This window comes from Helianthus annuus, chromosome 11 (genome assembly GCF_002127325.2).
Source record: "Helianthus annuus cultivar XRQ/B chromosome 11, HanXRQr2.0-SUNRISE, whole genome shotgun sequence".
In the NCBI taxonomy this organism is placed as follows: Eukaryota; Viridiplantae; Streptophyta; class Magnoliopsida; order Asterales; family Asteraceae; genus Helianthus; species Helianthus annuus.
In genome coordinates, this window is record NC_035443.2 from 112,576,102 (window position 1) to 112,597,032 (window position 20,931).

Here is a 20,931-nt window from a genome sequence, read left to right on the forward strand (position 1 = left end):
AAGCAGAACACAGGGGGTAACAACGGCAATAACAATGCTGGAAACAATGGAGGTAATGTTGCGCGTGGGCGCGGGTTTGTGTTAGGAGCTGGGGAAGCGCGGAACGACGGCAACGTGGTTACTGGTACTGTTGATGCAACAAATGCAAGACCAACGGTAGTAGCTGGATTGGTTAGGAAAAAGGGTTGAAGGGTTCAACCATGCCTAACGCAGGTCGCGGGGTCCCCCCACGTTTGCAAGACGTGGAAGGAGGTTTACTAGTTTGTTGTTGTTATTTGCTGAAGATTCCTTCTCTGAGATGTACTCAGATTCAGAAGTGGGAGCAAATGGAATGTGTGTGGTGGATTTGAAAAGGAGTGACTTGTATGTAAGCAAGTACTCCACACGAATGACCAGAGATTAGAGAATCAGAGCTGGCCAGGAGATGTTTTCTGAAGTAAATGAAGTGTCAATTTATAAGAGAAGACATCTCCCGAAGTAGAATGTATTAGACTAGTAACCTTGCTTGCAGTGGAGGGTTTCCCGTTTCGGGGGTTAAAGGCTTTTGACCCCTGGGCAATAGCGTGCATTGTGCAGACCTGCTTTGCTTTTGCGGCTACGGGTTGGTGAAGCGATCTCCGGATGTGACTGGCCACTGTTTCTACCTCGCTTTTCCCATCTCGCAGCTTTTTAACCATTGAACCGTTTAACCGTTTGAGCATTTACATATTTAGTCACTTTATTTAGTCTTGGGCTACCCCCATCATCAGCCCCCCAAAGTCAGAGGTTTTGGGGTAGTGAGCTCAAAGACTTCTGACTTTTATGCTTGTATTTTATTGCTTGAAGGTTTCGAGGGTTCGTTGTTTGAAGGCTTGAAAGGTTGAAGGCAGTTAATATTTGAATTTTAAATAACTGACGATTGATTTGATTGATGTGTGGCAGTTTGATAGGGTAGCGGTTTTGCAGAAGTTACTTTTTGCCATTATTACCCCTATTGTAGGTTTTCATTTATTTTATATCTGCAAATTCTATCCATATTATTCATAATCCTTCCAAGTTTCTGCCATTTCCTTCCTTCTCTAAGGTTTGTTTCGGTTTCCTTTACACCTTGTATTCTTCATTTTCTGTTTTTCAAAAATGGGTGCTCGTAAGGACTTAGCAAAATCATTTTCTCGGTTAACACAAGAGGAGGTAGATTTATTTTGTATGGAATATGGTATTGATAGAAAATTTAACCCAACTGCTCCTGCTTGTGATGTTCCTGTTGATAAACCGAACCCTGGTTCGATTGCCCTTTACTGCCGTCATTTTCAATGGTCGAATCTTCGTTATCCCTTTTCGTTTTTTGCTTTGAACTTGTTGGAGTATTATCGGGTTTCTTTTGGGCAAGTTCATCCGAAGGGGATGGCTAGGGTTTTGCATTTTGAAGTTTTGTGTCGTGCTCTTGGATATGATCCTTGTTGCTCTTTCAGCGGTTTTTCCGTTTGGCCAAGAATGGCGACTGGTTCACCTTTGAAACATCAAAGGTTGATACTTGCCTCATCTCGTCCATGGTTACAACACTTGGGACCTGGAAGGATCGCTTTTTCTGGGTTTCCGAGTCTATTGTTCCCTTCAAGATGGTGTGGAGGCATCCGGATGCTGTTCTCAATGATCCGGAGCCCTCTGAATCTGAATTGAATAATGCTTTTCTTACAGCCATTCGGGTGTGCCCTTCGAGGGTTCGTCCCTTCCCTGAACATTTGTTAGTTCTTTTAGGGGTTAGTAACATTTGGGGGAAAGCCGATCGGGATCCGGTACTAATGAGAAATGGTGTGGGTATGCATTTTCCCTTTTTGTCCTTTTTGCATTTATTCTGACTTATGACTTATTTACTTTTGTTTTGTTTTTTGTAGTCATGTCTGCTTTGGATTTTATCAAAAGTGATGATACTTCTGATGTTGTGTTTGAAGATGCTCCGTCTATTCCTGGTGAGAATGTTGTTGTTAGAACTGCTGAGCAAAGGTTTGAGGGCACAGGTTATGCTAGTGTTGCCAATGTCAAGGGTTTTTCTAAGTCCAATGTTCCCAAGTCTTCGACCCGCCGATCTTCTCGTCGGTTGTTGAAAGCTGGTCCTCAATCCACTTCTACTGAACCAGTGTACTTGAGTGATGATATTGAAATTTCGGAAGATCAAGGTGGTGAAGCAGGTGTTGAGAAGGATAAAGAATTTGTTGTTCATGGTAAAAAGGTTCCTGGCAATAAGGTTGTTGCCACCCCATGTTCAGGAGTCTTCAAGCAGGGACGTTGAAGGATTAGATCCGGAAGGGATTTATGTGCCTACTTGGTTAGTGAAAAATGATGACACCTTTAAAGATGCTGCTGTTTGTGAAGATGCTCTTAGTCACCTTGCTCCTCCTTCAGTGCACAAGACCATTGCTGGGATGGATGATGACTTGATGTTGTCTCGGATGGTTTTGAGTACTTGCAACCTTGTTGCTATGCTTCCTCAAGGTATTGCCCGTTTTCGTCAAAGGATGCAGGAATACGAGGAATTTTCCAAGAAGAAGGATAAGAAGAAATCCTCGATGGCCTCGATGAAAAAGGAAATTGCTGGTTTTGCCGAGAAAGAAGCAGCATGGCAGAAGGAGGTTAGTGACTTGAGGAAGATGCATGAGATTGAGATGGGTGATTTGAAAAAGAGTTTTGAGGCTAACTTGTTGAAGTTAAAAGCTGACCGGGAAACTTTGGCTGTTCAGCAACAGGCTTTTCGTGAGGAGAAAGAGGGGTTGAAGTCTTCAGTTGCTCGTTCTACCGCTGACAATCAATGGTTAATTGAGCATGGTTTCCAGCAGGTTGTTACTTATCTTTTACATTCCAAGGAGTTCAATTCTGCTCTTGGTGATGTTTATACTAAGCTCCTCAACCTGGGGAAACACCAAGGCCTCATTGCTGGTTACAAGCTTCATGAATCCGGCCATCCTTTGGAGAAGTCACCTATATTTCGTCCCAAGGCTTCTGATGTTTTTAGAGGCTCCGTTGAGCAAATGGAGAAACTGACCTATCCTTACATCCATCAGGTTTCTGGTTGTTTTGGTAAGCCTCTTACTGTGTTGCAGGACTTGAAACCGGAGGGCCTAAATGAAAAAGTTTGTGCCGAAATCTTGGGTTCTCTTTCAAGGAAGAGATCCTATTCGAGGGATAGTGATGATACCCTTTCAGGTCAGCCGGACGTTCCTAAGGATGCAAGCTTGGAGGCTTCAGCGGTAGGGGGTGATGGATTTTTAAAGACTAAGAAGCTGAAGAAAACAAAGAAGACCAAGGGTGAAGGTTCTGGAGTTTCCAAGTCTGTTGATTCTTAATTCGTAGCTTTCTTAGCACTAAAAACAACTTATGGTTTGTAATCTTTAAACAATATTAGGTTTTCAGGGACCCTTAAGGTTCCTGTTGGTTGTGTTGAAGGCCTGTGTGGCCGTTTGAATAATTGTTAGGTTTGCAAGTCACTAGGACTTGCCTTGACTTATGTTTGGAAGTCCTTTAGGGCTTTCTATGGTATGGTATGATATCTTAACTTTCTTATTTATGTTATGTGTTTAGACTTGTGTCTGCTTTTGTTAAGGCAGTATGTTTGGCTTTAACCTTCCAAGCCTTTTGGCTGTCTGTTAGGGTTGGCTTTGATGCTTTGCTTTCCAACAATGTGACCCAAGAATTTTCCCTCCTCGAATCCAAATGAGCATTTTTCCGGATTAAGCTTCATGTTAACCTTTCTGAGGTTCTTGAAAGTTTCTTGAATATCATCAAGCATTTGATGTTCCGTCTTGCTTTTAATCACCAAGTCGTCAACATATGCCTCCATGTTTTTGCCAATTTGGCTTTCGAAGGCTTTGTCAACGAGTCGTTGATAGGTAGCTCCTGCATTTTTTAGGCCGAAAGGCATCTTTTGATAACAAAAGATCCCTTTGTCCGTGTGAAAGGCTGTTTTTTCCTCATCCTCTTTCTTCATGAGGATTTGGTGATAGCCTTTGTATGCATCAAGAAAGCATTTGAACGAGTAACCTGTGAGGGAGTCAACCTTGAGATCAATTTCCGGTAGTGGGTAGCAATCTTTAGGACAAGCCTTGTTAAGATCCTTGAAATCTATGCACATCCTCCAAGAGTTGTCAGGTTTCTTGACCATAACCGGGTTTGCAACCCATGATTGGTACTTGACTTCTCGGAGAATACCAGCCGACACAAGCTTTTCAACCTCTTGGCAGGCTGCCAGACTTCTCTCGGGTGCCAGGCTTCTTTTCTTTTGGACCACAGGCTTGACATCCGGTGGTATTCTTAATTCATGCTCGGCAACGTTCCGAGGGATCCCGGTCATATCCTGTGGACACCAAGCGAATACATCACTATAATGTGTTAGCAATTTTTCAAGGTACGAAAGGGTCTCTTGAGAAAGGTTTGGGTTGACCCTTATTCGTTGTTCAGGGTACCTAGGGTTTATGACCAACCTCTGCCTATCTTCTTCGCTGTTTGAGTTTTCACCTTCAATCATGTAAGCTTCCTGAGAAGGTTGAAGGGTTGCTACCCCCCTCTCGGTAGGAAATTTAACCGTGCCATGGCCAACAGACACTACCATGTAAAATGCACACTGTCCTGGTCTTCCGATGATCATGTCATAGCTTGAGGGGATGTTAATAACCACATAGGTTAATGGTTGGGTTCTTTTTTTTAAACCTTCGCTGAAACGAACATTAAGGGTCAGCTGCCCTAAGGGCTTGAGGGGTATGTCAGCGATACCTTTTATAGAGGTTCCAGAAGGTTGAAGCCTTGAACGTTCCTCATTCCTCAAATGGTTGAAGAATTTTTCGAACATGATCTAAGTGGCTGCCCCAGTATCTATGTATGCCTTACATGTTTGCAACGTTCCTACGGTAGCGTCTACCACAAGAGGGTTAGAAAGAGGGTCTTTCTCCGTAGGGGGGAAGCAGACACACTGAAGCTCCCAAGCTTCCAACCGCTGTCTTTTATGAGGAACCCTTCCATCGACATTCACCATATTGACTTCCTTACCCTTTCCTTCAGCCATTTTGTCCCGGACTCCTTTTACCAAATGAGTGAGTTCTCCGGACTTAACAGCCTCTTCTATTCTTTTCTTTAGTTGGAAGCAATCATTGGTGTGGTGACCTTTTTCTTCGTGGAACTCACAGTATTGGGTGGAGTTCTCGTTTTTTCTGCTTTTGGGGAGAGGCCTAGGAGGCCGAAAGTTTTGTTTAACTTCTTCTGTTGCAAGGATTTCTTGAGGGGTCTTTGTGAGGGGTGTGAAACTTATGCCTTTTTCCTGCTTGAAGGGTTCCGGCCTTCAGACCTTCGAGGGTCTGAACCCTTTGGCCGCCTGTCGTCGGAGTTGAAGTTCCCCCTTTTTCTAGCTGGGCTGTTGCTTCGCCAGCCGGATCCTCTTTTCCTTTGTTCTTTAATGTCTACAGCCTCCTCTCCCCGGATGTGAGCTTCAGCCCTTTCAAGAGCCTCTTCCAGGGTTTTGGGCAGGGATTTGTTGAAATCTCTTGTGAGATATTTAGAGGTTATGGCATTCATAAAACCAGCCACTCTCATTTTCTCGTCCCCCCCTACATAAGTCAGACCTTCCTTTTTGTATCGTTCAATGAACGCACGAAGACTTTCATCATCACGTTGCTTTATCTGGAAGATCACTGTTGCGTCTTTGACATATCGCCTTTGTTGGGAGAAGTTTGCCAGAAATCCCTTGCTTAGGTCGTCAAAGCTTCGAGTGCTTTGAGCAGGTAGGTCGTTAAACCAGATTCTGGCGGATCCAACAAGAGTTTGCATGAACATCAGGCAACATTCAGCGTTTGACCATTTCTCTATCCGGGCTGCACCAGTGAAGATCTGAAGATGGTCGTCAGGATCTTCAGTCCCATCATACGTTCTGATGTGGGACGGCATCTTAATCTTTGATTGGAAATCATAATCGGCTATCTGCCTTGAAAAGCATGAAAGGTTACTGGGTTTGTAAGGTTTAGCCAAGTCTTCTTCAGCCCTTGCATCTACATTGTCGCCATTGCCGTGATTCCCCTGAGTGGCTAGCACTTGATTAATGAAGTGTTGCCACGGGAAGTTGGCCATCATTTGGGTCATTATATTAGGCATGATTTTGAAGCCTTAAAGGCTTCCTGGACCAACCTAGCAGTTTATTCCGAGAGGGGTGCTCATAACAGCACTTCGTGCTAAAGGGAGCACGGACAGAGCTTGCTCCCACGTGGTTGTTACAGATGCCGGATGGCTTGTTACTGGGGATTGTAGGAGCTAGTCAAGTGTTAGCTCATGTCCCAGAGGAGCACCACTAGTAATTGGTTGGGAAGAGAAGATAAGATGTACCGTAGGATTTGTCATAGTGGACAGATAAGGGTGAGGGTTTGAAGGATTACTGGGACCAGCCTCACTCCTTGTAGCAAAAGGAGGCAGAGGTGGTCCGGGAGACAGTGTTGGTTCAGGTTCATCGTAGTCTAAACGAATCCTCACTCCTTTTTCCCTTTCTTTACTCACATGCTGGTTGAGAAGTGACCTCAATTCAAGGAAATTGTTTGCTACCCCCTCGGGGGTAAGTTCAACACGTGCTGGGGTGTCAGAGACACCGATATTGGGAGATGGGACCCCGGATCTGGATGGAGTCGGCATGTTGAAGGTGAGGAACTCGGGTGTGCTCCCCGGAGTTGAGAAGGATGTTGGAATAGCCACGTGAGCTTGGCTACTACCCGGGGTGGAAGTGTTTGGTATCTGATTTACTTCTCCCGAAGATCCACTTTCAGACATGGTGATTTTAAGCGAAGAGAGCTACACTACTAGGTCTTTTTTAGAAGAAATAGCGGCGTAGCCCCACGGTGGGCGCCAACTTGTTGATGCAACAAATGCAAGACCAACGGTAGTAGCTGGATTGGTTAGGCAAAAGGGTTGAAGGGTTCAACCTTGCCTAACGCAGGTCGCGGGGTCCCCCCTCGTTTGCAAGACGTGGAAGAAGGTTTACTAGTTTGTTGTTGTTATTTGCTGAAGATTCCTTCTCTGAGATGTACTCAGATTCGGAAGTGGGAGCAAATGGAATGTGTGTGGTGGATGTGAAAAGGAGTGACTTGTATGTAAGCAAGTACTCCACACGAATGACCAGAGATTAGAGAATCAGAGTTGGCCAGGAGATGTTTTCTTAAGTAAATGAAGTGTCAATTTATAAGAGAAGACATCTCCCAAAGTAGAATGTATTAGACTAGTAACCTTGCTTGCAGTGGAGGGTTTCCCCTTTCAGGGGTTAAAGGCTTTTGACCCCTGGGCAATAGCGTGCATTGTGCAGACCTGCTTTGCTTTTGCGGCTACGGGTTGGTGAAGCGATCTCCGGATGTGACTGGCCACTGTTTCCACCTTGCTTTTCCCATCTCGCAGCTTTTTAACCATTGAACCGTTTAACCATTTGAGCATTTACATATTTAGTCACTGTATTTAGTCTTGGGCTACTCCCGTCATCAGGTACGTTTTCAGTAAATGGTATATTTGCTTCTATTTTATTCGACTCTGGTGCCGATTGGAGTTATGTATCAATGGGATTCAGTCGTCAGTTAGGGTTGAGTCCTACACCACTTGTAACTAAGCACATAGTTGAGATAGCTGATGGTAAAACTATTGAAGCTTCACACGTACTTGTTGGGTGCAAACTCGACCTCATGGGTCAAATATTCGATATTGATCTACTCCCTGTTACTCTTGGAAGTTTCGATGTGGTTATTGGCATGGACTGGTTGTCCAAACATCAGGCGGAAATTCTCTGCAAAGAGAAAATTGTGCGCGTTCCTCTCCCTAGCGGAGAATCTTTATCTGTTCAGGGCCATCATAGTGGTGCCACAGTTAGCATTATTTCAGCAATGAAGGCTCAGAAGTGTCTGCGTAAGGGTTATCCTGCTATGTTAGCCCTTGTTACCGATTCGCAGTCTGATGAGAGGAAGATTGGGGATTTTCCAGTAGTTCGTGAGTTTCCTGATGTGTTCCCTGAAGAACTCCCTAGTTTACCTCCACACCGTCAGGTAGAATCTCAGATTGACCTCGTGCCAGGAGCAGCCCCGATTGCTCGTGCTCCTTATCGTCTTGCGCCAGGGGAATTACAGGAGTTGTCAAATCAGCTCCAAGAGCTGTTGGATAGGGGTTTTATCCGACCTAGCTCTTCGCCGTGGGGAGCCCCTGTATTATTTGTGAAGAAGAAGGATGGGTCCTTTCGGATGTGTATAGATTATCACGAGCTCAACAAGGTGACGGTCAAAAACCGTTATCCTTTGCCTCGTATCGACGATCTGTTTGACCAGCTGCAAGTGTCAAGTTTCTATTCAAAAATCGACTTAAGGTCGGGTTATCATCAGGTACGGGTTAGAGAGGAGGATGTTCCCAGAACAGCTTTTCAGACGCGGTATGGCCACTATGAGTTTTTGGTTATGCCGTTTGGGTTGACCAACGCACCAGCGGTCTTCATGGATCTCATGAACCGCGTGTGCAAACCGTATCTTGACGACTTCGTTATTGTCTTCATCGACGACATCTTGATTTACTCCAAGAGCCAGGAGGACCACGAGCAGCATTTACGTCTTATTTTGGAGCTCCTGAGGAAGGAGCAGCTTTACGCGAAGTTTTCTAAGTGTGATTTCTGGATTCGGGAAGTACACTTTCTTGGGGATATTATCAACAAGATGGGTATACATGTGGATCCTGCGAAGATCGATGCTATTAGGAATTGGGTGGCACCAAAGAATCCTTCGGAGGTGCGACAATTCCTGGGTCTGGCGGGGTACTATCGTCGGTTTATTCAGGATTTCTCGAAGATTGCTCAACCTCTTACCTCCTTGACACAGAAGAACGTCGTTTACTCTTGGGGAACGAAACAGGAGGATGCTTTCCAGCTTTTGAAATAGAAATTATGCAGCGCGCCGATTCTATCTTTACCAGAGGATACCGAGGATTTTGTGGTTTATTGTGATGCTTCGTTTCAGGGTCTCGGTTGCGTGTTGATGCAACGCGAGAAGGTGATAGCTTATGCTTCTCGTCAGCTGAAGGTACACGAGAGGAACTATACGACTCATGACTTGGAGTTAGGGGCTGTGGTTTTCGCGTTGAAGATCTGGAGGCATTATCTGTACGGTACCAAATGCACCATCTACACCGATCACATGAGTCTCCAGCATATCTTCGACCAGAAGGAGTTGAATATGCGGCAACGTCGTTGGATAGAGCTTTTGAACGATTACGAGTGTGCCATCAAGTATCACCCCGGGAATGCTAATGTTGTGGCTGATGCACTTAGCCGAAAGGAGACGAAGCCTAAACGTGTTCGCGCATTACAGCTCACTATTCATTCTAACCTTCCTGATAAGATTCGTACGGCTCAGACTGAGGCATTGAAGGAAGAAAACATCGAAGCTGAGGGTTTACGAGGTATGAAAAAGCAGCTTGAGCAGAGATCTGATGGCATCTATTATATTATGGAAAGAGTATGGATTCCTCTATTTGGTGATCTCAGAGAACTTGTGATGGATGAAGCGCACAAGTCACGATATTCTATTCATCCGGGATCGGATAAGATGTATCAGGATCTTAAAGTTTTGTATTGGTGGCCGAATATGAAAGCTCTCATCGCCACATACGTGAGTAAATGTTTGACTTGTGCTAGAGTCAAAGCAGAGCATCAGAAGCCTTCGGGTCTACTTCAGCAGCCAGAGATACCCACGTGGAAGTGGGAGCAGATCGCCATGGATTTCGTTACAGGGTTACCGAGAACTCAAGCTGGAAACGATACTATTTGGGTTATTGTTGACCGTCTCACGAAGTCAGCACATTTTCTGGCAATCAAAGAAACAGATAAGTTCTCTCAGTTGGCAGCAGTTGTAGGACCGGTTTTTACGCCGTTCGATTGCGAAACGAACGTTTCACGTGCGGAATCCGTGAACGTGCGTGACCGAACACACAACAATGTACTACTAACGTGATTCCATTGAGAAATATGACAATTCCGGTACACGAATCACGATTACAACGACTTTCTCTCTCTAGACATTCTCTCTCTAAACTTGGATCTCCAAAAGTACAAATGTGGAAGAAAGTCTTTCAAGAGTTCTTCACTTCACTAAAATCTCATCTAACTAATGACATAATCCCCTATTTATAGGTCAAGGCATTTTAATGAAAGTTCTCATTAATTACAAGTTTGCCACCTTGCCTTTTAACTAGATATGACATTTACAAAGTCTTGGTTTCTTCGGTTTCTTGCTACTGCTTAGATTGACGAAGGCGATAGACATTCGTGTACTAACAATCTCCCCCTTGGATATTGCCGTAGTCAATCTCGTAGTGAAACTCGTAGCGACTTGACTTTCTCTCTCTCTAAAACTCGAACGAAGATGTAGTCGACAGACAACTGCACTAACAAACTCCCCCTTGAATGTTGACGGAATCTTTAGTGAGAGTCTTCAACTACTCTAGCTCGAACAGAATCCCGGTGGATCTGTCTTTAGCTTCCGTTGCTCTCTTTCTTCAGGCTCCCCCTTTCTTCAAGCTTTCGTGCTTTTGGGATTGACACCTGGCTTTGTGTATCAACAGATTAAGGAACCTGCACATCTCAAACACACAATTACAAACCAATAAAGTTGTGATTCAACTTAATGAATCAACTAAACATTTGAGAATTTTCACATTTAAAACTTTTCAAAATTTGAAACATTCCAATTTCTAATTCAACTTAATGAATCATCTTAAACATTTCAAACCATTTAACCAACCTGTCTGTTCATCATGTTTAGCCTTTGAGATTTTGAGTGTCAGCTTTTCAACATCAGTTGTCGAAAATCTTTTTGGATTTTTCAAAATAAAAAACATAAATGCAATAACAGAAATTAAATGCAGAAATGAAATATGTACAAACATATTTTTGTGAGTTTGTGTAAGAGGATCATATCAGTTTTTTTTTAGACATATCACCAACACCGTTAAGCTTTTAATCGTTTTAAGTTCTAAACGATTCACATCGATTGACGATATTGTTGTCCACTTAAGCTCAATCTAAAAACTTTCAAAATGCTTACCGATACGTTAAGGTATATTAATTATGCACTAAATTCTTATGGACCCCACGATCTCAGCATATCCCCTCATCATGAAATACACTAACTCAAGTAATGCCTTTAAACTTTCATCAACTGTGATATGTGCAAAAATAAAGCAGAACGTTTAAACATTAACAATCAGGTCGATACTTCCGTATACGCAGAGAAAGTCCAATGTTTAAACAAAATAAGAAAATAAAACAAGTTGAAGTTGTTTAGGCTTTAACCACCAGGTCGATACTTCCGTATACGCAGAGGAGGTCCAAAGCTTAAACGAAACACCAAAGAAAATAAAGCAGAACGTTTAGGCAACAACATCCAGGTCGATACTCCCGTATACGCAGAGGATGTCCGATACTTAAACAAAATAAAGAAATCAAACAAGTTTAAATCTTTGCAAAATGAAATGCACAATCACAACGATTTTTCAGCAAAGTAGTGAAAGTTCACAAACTTAACCGGTTTTATGTCTTTCGACAATCAGCGATTACTGAGCAGGCACACAGTCAAGAAGGACAAAACTAAGTACTATGCTTTCAACCATGTTTCCCACTAGAACTAGCCTTTTACATTTAAGTTTGTATCGTTATCGCAAATCTACTAGTCTAGCTGAGCCTATCGTCACATCTTTAGTGAGACCATTTATCACATTTGACATTACATTTTTTTAGCATGCTGTGATAGTCCACTGATTTACTATCATTTCCTCTTTTTTGCAACAAAACTCGTTTTTAAATTTTTTGATGTTTTTGACTATTTCAAATTTTCTATTTTTTTAAAAAAAAATTCTCCCCCTAAAATCAAAATATGTTTCAATTTTGATTTTCTAGGAAAATTTGAAACAAACTGTACAAACTTGACAACTTGATGAGAATCACTTCAATTCTCCATCCACTTTGGCGTAAACAATCAGAACTCCCCCTCACAACAAACTATTTTCCCATTATGATTTCAAAACACTTAAGTTTATTTTAATCAAAATGGTTTTTCTGGAAAATTAGTTTTGTGTGTCGTTTCATAAACTCGGGGTTTCATCACATTGTTTTTCAGGTTAACATTTGTAGGAAAGATGAATCAAGTACAACTTAATGTCCCTGATTTATCTTTTGAAAGAGGAAAAATCACCAGAGTGAAATTTCTCAAGAAATGTGCCGATTCATGTTCCACGCTTACCAACCTGGGAACTCCGGCAAGTCAGGTTTTTCTATTTGAAAAGTTTCACCCAAGCCTGACTGTCCTTGAGTGATTTTGAATTCTTGTTCAACAATGGTGGAAAGTTTGTATCATCCATTGTTAAACCGGAATTCTCAGATTTTACCTCAATAACCGGCTCTTCTAGTTTTGACGAACCAGAATCATTGCATGAATGTGGCTTGTCTGACTTTGATGAGCCAGATTCATCGCCGACATGTGGCTCCTTTGTTTCCAAAGAAACAGATTCATCGCCACAAAACGTTACCTTCTTCTTTATCTCCTCTTTTGTCCTCAGATTTGCATTTGACGAATTTGGTTTACTTGACTTTGTTGTCGAGTGAATCGATTCATCAGCACTCTTATTCGATCTGTCGGGTGAACCCGAGGACAAAATCTTCTCCAGATATTCTCTGGCCTTCTTCCTCTTCTTTCTCAGTTTGTCTTTTTGCCCTTGAGAAAGCTTCACTTTCTTTTCATGAACTTTAGGTTCTTGGACCTTCTGTTCTTTGACATTCTGTTCTGAAACTTTCAGTTTCTTGAGCCTGACAGTGACTGGTTTCTTTGCTGATTTCTGAGAATTAACCCTCAATCTTTCATTTGATCTCCTTGGGCAATCTCTTGCAATGTGACCTTTGATTTGACAATTATAGCATCTCCTCGTCTCAAATCTTTGTCTCTGGCAGTTAACAGCAATGTGTCCTTGATAGCCGCAATTGTAACACACTCTGTTATCGTACCAATCACCAATTTCATACCAAACGCTCAGATCAAAGCACTGTTTGGCTTGGTGATACTCTTTCCTCTTGATTGTTGGATTTGGCTTTTGAGCACTGTGGTCAAACCTGCACCACTTATTACCAACAATTTTTGAGTTTTGATTTTTCAATTTTTGTGATTTTTTATTGTGATTGGATGATTGATCTGATGAGCTTTTATTTTTGATTTGAACATTTTTTGACTTTTTAACAATTTGTTTTTGTTCAACAATCTTCTTAACAGGTTTCTCCTTTGAACATTCACCTATTTCAGTAGATTGCAAAACAGTATTTTTGAATTTTTCTTTTAATTCTAAAAACAATTTTTGTTTTTCAATTTTTTCATTTACATCATCAGATTTCTCATCACAATCTTCAACTTTGACATTGTCAAAGTTTGTGACATCGTCACTTATTGAAATTGAATGATCGGTTTTGGACATGGAATATTCACATACGTTGAAGAAATCACAAAACCTTTCAAATTATTTTCAAGCTCGTTGATTTTTGTAGGATCGATTTCGACCTAAAACGAGTCGTTCGGAAGAGCTCAAATCCGTTTCAGAGGCGGAAACAAAGAAACGGACGTGTACACAGCTTCAATCACACTTTAAACCTCTTGTAGATTGATTTTACAACGTTTACGTTTACAAGGAAAACCGGCAATACCTCGGTATCAGATCTGAACAATGTTACAAATGAAAATGACAATGAACCTATTTATAGAGTTTCTGGACCGCTCATAATGACAAGGACATAAAAGCGATCCACAAATGTTGCCGTAAAAGCGATCCACCTTGACTGCCAAATAAGCGATCCATCATGGCTTTGACATATCAGCGAACCCTTCATGTAGATTGAAAGAACCTTTCTATTTGCTTTATATGACCTTCCATGCTATTGGACCTTCAAAAATAATCACCTCATTGGACCATTTCAAGGTCCAATCAAAACACATGGACATAATTGACTTCTTGTGATCTTTGTCGTTTACATCCTTTTTGACTATAACTATATAATAATGATGACACAAGTATGATGTCATCATTAAACATGATGACATCATGCTTGATTAGATTCGCAATGCAACCCGGACTCGACCTTAGACGAAGACGACAGATGACTGCACCAACAGACTCCCCCTCAGATGTTGACGAGTCTAAAGTGTCGAGTCTTCAACGACTTCAGTCTTTATCAGTGAAAGCATCCTCAAATCTTTTTCTTCTCTTTTCATCATCATCAACAGACTCTCCACGAACAATCTTTACTTGGATGTCTTCAGACTCCCCCTTTCGATATGCTGGGATCGCAGTCTGGCATGTTGAAATCACACGATCTTCAGGTATCGGAACCTGGTTCTTTATCTCTTTGAAACCTGCACATCCTCTACCCAAAAATAAATCTCCCGATGATAATATGAAAATATCTAATGAATCATTTGCAGAAATTATACAATCAAAGATAATGTTACAATGTTAAACTTTGAAGAACCACTTGAAGATATATATCATTTTCATTTTCAAAACAACACACTCTCCCAAACCATCTGTTCATTATGTTTAGCACACGGAATTTTGAAAATCAACTTTTCAATATTAGTTGTCGAAAATCTTTTTGAATTTTTCAAAAAATTTATGCTAAAACACACTGAAAATCTTTTTATATTTTTGACATAAGAGAAATAAAATGCAGTAAAGAAATATTTACCAACATTATTTTTGTGAGTTTGTGTAAGAGGATCATATCAGCTTATGAGACAAATCACCAACACCGTTAAGCTTGATTTCATTTTAAGTTTTAAACAATTTACCTAGATTGTCAGTATACTGATCCACTTAAATTTTCACACAAAGTTCAACTGATCCGAGATACGATATTAATGTCTTAGAAACTAAAACTTATCCGTGTGTCTCACTACTTGAATATACTCCCGTATCCAGATCCCAATATTCAGTCTTACAGGTGAGTATACCACAGATGATATCTGTAAGGGATTAGGTGCGAAACCATGAGAGCTCAGGTCAGAACTTCCGTTCAGCAGAGAGATGACGGCTCGACTTTTGGTGGGTCCCCTTTAGAGGATCTTTTTTACAACAACAATGACTATCAATTTTATTGTTTCATCGATTTGCTGAGGGCGGCGCTTTTTCAAGCATTTGCAGAAAGTATTATCCGGGGACTAGGTCAGTACTTCCATACAGCAGAAGTCCCGGGATAATACCCCAGATATCACTGAGCATAAAGACCTAGTATCTCAGAATAAGGGACCTTTCAAACAAGATTTCAGGGGTTACCTATATATCCAAGTTTGTGTTAACCCACAGAACAAGCAAGTTTGAATTTTAGGTTTATATCTCGTCACAGTTTATTAAATGTGTAAAAACCTACTGACACATCCACAGTAAGATTGTTTATCACTTTTAAACTTTCCAATTCTTTAGCATGTTGTGATAGTCCGCTGATGTACTATCATTTCCTCTTTTTCACAACAAACTCATTTTTGGTTTTTATCATGTTTTTGGCTTTTTCAAATTTTCTAATGTTTTTGGATTTTCTGAAATTTTCTACTCCCCCTAAAATGCAAACACATTAACGAAAATTGAAAACAAACTGTACAGAAACATGACAACCGATATCAAATCGCCTCAATTCGCCATTCACTTGGCATAAACAATCAGAACTCCCCCTATCAACAAACTATTTTCTCATTTAGATTTCAAAACACATAAGTTTGTTTTAATTAAAATGATTTTTCCGGAAAATAAGTTTGGTTGATTTTACCACTTGTAAGTATATCAATACTAAATTCGGGGATGTGGTTCATCATCTTGTCTCAATCACTTGTAGGAAAATGCAAGTACAAATTAATGTCCTTGATTTACCGTATGCACAAGTTATGCACAATCAAATCTTCTAACTACTTGTAAACAAGCACAAACAAACCTTTTTTACCGTTTACATGATTGTCATTACCGTAGTAAATTCCTCAAGAAAAATGCCGATACCTGCTCCTCGCTTACCTACCTGGAAGCTCCGGCATAGTCCTTTACCCTGTAAAATTTTTACAATTTTAAACACTTTCAAATCATCCTAATTAAACATGAAAGATGCCGATTCCTGATCCACGATATAAACTTGGGATCTCCGGCAAGTCCGGTGTTTTACTCAAACATAATGTCCACCCAAGCCTCACCAGCCTTGGGTGACTTTGGAACACATCTGTCCCACCAACATTTTGATTTATAAAATTCTTTAGCACCCTTTACCTTCTTATCAACCATCTTCCCGAAAATATGTTTGACTTTCCCGTTGAAAGCCTTTTCAACATCAAATTCTCCTTTATCAGCAAAGAATTGATTTGAGATTTCAACCTTTCCAACTTTCTTCATCAGATTTTCCTTTGACAATGACGGAAAATTTTCATCGTTCATCACCGGAACGGAATCCACAATCCTTTTATCAACCAATGACTCCTCTGATTTTATGGAATCAGATTCATTGTCAGAATTACCTTCAGATTTAACAACCCATTTTTGTTTACTTAAATCACCTCTTCTTTTGTAAAACCTTTTTGAACTTTCTCCTTCCTCAGAAGTAGAATTTTCAAACTTTTTAACAATTTTTTCAGATTGTTCTTTCTTATCAATACAAGTTTTTCTCAAAACAGAGTTAGAAGAAACTCCATGTTTTTGGTAGTTGGTCTTGGGGCAATTCCAAGCTATGTGTCCAACTTCTTGACATTTGAAACAGGTTCTTCTGTCAACTCTCGAAGCAAACTTCCTCACATTCTTCTTTACTTCAGCAAGAAACTCTTGATTCGACTGCTTCCAGAACGGTTTCTTCTGCTCATCCTCTGAACTTCCTCCTGAAACAAATTTTGTTTTTGGTTTATAAGTTTTCTGATTTTTATAATTTTCTGAAGATTTAAAACCAAGACCTTTCTTTTTGAGATTACCATTATGGTTTGGATTCTTTTGATAACCTGAACCATAATCATAACCCTTTTTCTTGTTCAATCTCTGTTGAACTCTTGAAGTGTACTTTTTAGGTTTTTCAGTAAGATTTACATCTTTTATTTCAGAAATATTAATTTCTGTTAATTTGAAAACATGTTTGATCATTTCAGTTTTGACACTTCTTATTGGAAATTCCTCATCAGAATATAATTTGTCTGAATCATTCAATGTATACGCTACTTTGATTGATTTGTCATTCAAATTAGATTTTGATAACAAGAATTCTTTATTGTAAACCCTGTTAACCGGCGAACTCGGACTTTTCTCAGACGAACTTGAACTATCAGACTTAGACTCTGACTTTGACTCTTCATCCATATCCAACACCTGATCGACAACTCTCTTAACTAACTCAGACTCATGATCAGTGTCAGACGCTATGAATGTAACATCGATATTGTCTGGTAATTCATCAGTGATTTTAGACTTTAATTTGATGTTTAGAGCCTTGTCTACTTGTTCCTCATTTGGTTTCCTGGGGGAATAACTCTCAAAGATAGGAGGCGGACATCTGTTATACTTAACACTTGATTTCTTACCAGTATCCTCTTCTTTATCTTTTTCTTTCTTCTTGAAAGCTTCAAGACCTGCGACAGTAGGATAAACACGATCAATCAGATAATCACAAGTAGTGTAACTCAACAACAATCGGTTAATCCTTTCACTTTCTATTTTCTCAAGTTCCAACTCCTTCTTCAAGTTAGCACAATCTTCAATGTAATCATTTATGACACTTTGCTTTGTCATCAAAGTTGCACTCATCTTGTCATTTGCTTTTTCAAATTCTGCATTTGCTCTTTTCAAACTGTCAACTGTCCTGTTCAATACGTCGTATGACTCTTTCACATACTTCACATCAAACAGTAAATCTTCTTTCATTTTCTCTAGCTCAGCAATCTTTCTATCTTTTTCTTCACAATCTTTGCAAGATTCTGAACATTTCTCACAAGGCTTAGTAACTTCAACCACCTTTTCAACTATCTTTTCGACTTCGACAGTCTTTTCAACTTCAACGAGTTTCTCGACTTCGACGATCTTTTCTATATCGACAATCTTTTCAACAATTTTCTCAACTTCCACGAGTTTCTCGACTTCGACAATTTTCTCGACCACTTTCTCTACTTCAACAATCTTCTCTATTGCAATCTCAGCAGTTGCTTCATCTTTTGTTTCTACAGCTTCAGTCTTCGCCTTTTCATCAGCGAGTAACTTTGCTGCTACTAGCTCTTTCTGTAATCGAGCAATCTTCTTTTGATTCAGCATCTCAACTTTATCTGCATAGAAAAAATTAAAACTGTCAGGATCAATGCTTTTTCTACATTTGTTAAGATACTCTTCCTCATCATCCGTATCAACATCACTTCCAAGATCTGGAAATATCGGAATCCTTTTCTGACAATCTTCATTTTGATCCAGAATCCTGGTAACAAGTGCCACATTAGATTTAGTTTCACTAGGTATATACTTGTCCCAGCTAAATCCCTGTGTAACAACCTCATCACTTTGGTCTATTATCCCATAATAAGCCTTCCTATTGGCTTCTTCAATCATTCTCCCATGAACAGTTTGCGGTTCCTTTTGTTGAGGTTTTTGATCGATTTGATGAAAGATCGATTTCTGATAATAATTGCTCTTTTCTTGACTTCCAGTTGACTCTTGATTTTTACATTCCCGTTTAAAGTGACCTTTTCCTTTACATCGGAAACAGGTAACCTTCGACTTGTCAAAACCAAGTGGAGAAGTAGCCATTCCTCGGAACTCGTCTCTGCCCGTAATCTGTTGAAATTTTTCAGCTCTCCTACATGCACTGGCCAAGCACCACTTCACATCCATCAACTCAAGCTCTTCTGCATCGATTTGGTCGTAGTCTTCTTTTGTGAGCATCGGATTGCCAATTTTACCTGCAATCAAACTTTCATACGATTCTAACATAGCGACAAGACATGCCATGTGTTGCTTTGCCACTTCAGGAGAAAGACTTTGACCATTCTGGATGTTCAGTGTCACATTGCATTGCAAATTTGTAGAATTTTGCTTTTGAGGACTAGGTGTGTTGATGTTAGGATCAAAGCTTGAGAATGATTGTGACAACTCGAACTTTAGAACCCGTCTTTGCAACGTATGTAACGTGTGTGACCTTAATTGACCTATCGAATGATATGACGTTACGATATGTGATTTTGTGAATTTACGGAAATGAATGATTACATGAATGTTATATGATTATGTGAGCATTATAAATTGAGTGATTATATGATTATGTATACGTTGTGTGCATTGTGTAAATATGTGTATGTATAAATAACTCGAACCGTACAACACTCACACTAGTACAAGCCCTTTTGGGCCGTGACCTTTGTAGTCGGACTCTAGGGCGGCCCAAGTGAGGGTCCGGCCTATCCACCTTACACGTTTAACAAATGGGAATGTGATAACCCTTTGGCATTTTTACAAAAACATATACACACACAAAACCCTAGGGCCTCTTTCTCCGAGTGACGGCAACTGCAAGCCTTTTGAACCTTTCCTTCCGATCGACCTGTTAGTTTCTCTATTCCGGTTAGTGTCCAACCTTTACATGATTGCTTGTTAAGTGTATAGTTGGAATCAATGTTAGATGATAGCTACTTGCATGATAAATCGTATAAACATGAAATTGTTATTGCATGATTTGTGGCTACTTTAATTGATTAATGATAATGATCGGTCCAATCATGTGTGAGTTAACAAAAGATGTGGGCGGCCATTATTGTCTTTTTGTGCATGTGCAATGTCCGATCCATATGTATATGTGTTGTAATTCTCATAAAAAATATATATATAATAAATGGCGGCCATGTGTGATAGTTAAAGATATTTTGTGTAATCATGAGATCCCCATGTGTGTTGTCAGGATGTGTTAGTCAAAGTTAACTTCTAATTTGTTTGTTTATAGGCTGCCGATGTGAATGATGATCTTGTTAAGTGAATTGATAAATCCTGTGATTGCATATGTTGGTCCAATCAAAATTGCCGACCACCCCATCATACCCCATGTGAACTTTATGTCTCATATTTGCACATGGGTATGTCAGAGAGCATGTGATCTATGTTTTTTTCAACCTTGATTATTGTTAACTGATTGTAACCGAAGGATTTAAGTTATACGAAAGATAGTTATTATGACCGAAAGATATGTGTTCTCCGAAACATAGCTTTGACCGAAACATAACCTTGACCGAAACATAGCTGGAGTGGACCGAAGGATAGCTATGGTCGAAAGATGACATATAGTTCGAAACATAGTTTGGTCCGAAAGATAATTGTGTTAATCATAGGTCGAAAGATAAGGGTGGATTCGAAAGATATTGTAGGTTATGAACATGCTTTGAATAATGGAACATATGTTTGATTTATTTGGCATGCCATGCTTGGTGATGAGTGTTAATAATTGTATTCGTGCACGCTGATGATTTAATGTGAAATAATACGTGTTGTGCCGATATGCAAACTGACTGCTACGTGAACATTAAATTGCATGCGTATCATTGAACATGAACTGATTTGTCATACGTGCATACAATAGGACGTGATTAAATTCTTGTGAGTGCATAACCTAGCATACCGAGCAAACCAAGGTGAGTTCACACTCTTACCAAGGCATGGGATTCCCGGGGTGTTGGGAATGGGATTGAAAGGTTGATTAGATACTCTATTGACACTATGACTAGACTACCACTTTACTATCCTCGGTTGTGAAGGATACCTATAGTTACGAGTAGTCTAGTGGTTATACAACGTGGAACACCACCACCAGTAACGTGGAACACCACCACCAGTAACGTGGAACACCACCACCAGTAACGTGGAACACCACCACCAGTAACGTGGAACACCACC